Consider the following 557-nt stretch of genomic DNA (forward strand, 5'->3'; position numbering starts at 1 on the left):
CAAAAATGAGATCAAGCGTTATAAACTGTGCATAGCCGAGCGGATGAGGGGAATATCCCTAACTCCAGGAGGGAGGTCTTCAGACTCTGCTCGCACTTCAGGAAATTTATGCTGGAGTCCTGGGATCTACCAACAGTCAAGGTTAATTACAGATAGCAGTCAAAGGGAGATAATACCTTGTTGTTGACGCATAGCAACGAAGTCTTTTCCTCCTCCATTTTCTAGAAAGGCCATTTGCTAGAGAAGCCATAGGCCAACAGGTTTAGGGTCTGAACAAACGCTGTAAAGTTAAGTGCTTTATGGACGTGAAACCCAAGGTAACCTCATAAACCGGCCACGTCTATCTTTATATACTCTACTGCTCTATAACTTAGAGTGTGCTTCTTTTACGGATTTATGATTTACTGACGATACACACACACACACATAACTATACCTATTCACCTATTCCAATATTTGCCTAGACTATGTATATTTGTACATACACCTATACATGCACACATACACATACGCACACATATACACATTTATAGACAACCCTATATATATATATATAT

Source organism: Octopus bimaculoides, chromosome 11, assembly GCF_001194135.2.
Source record: "Octopus bimaculoides isolate UCB-OBI-ISO-001 chromosome 11, ASM119413v2, whole genome shotgun sequence".
NCBI classification, from domain to species: domain Eukaryota; kingdom Metazoa; phylum Mollusca; class Cephalopoda; order Octopoda; family Octopodidae; genus Octopus; species Octopus bimaculoides.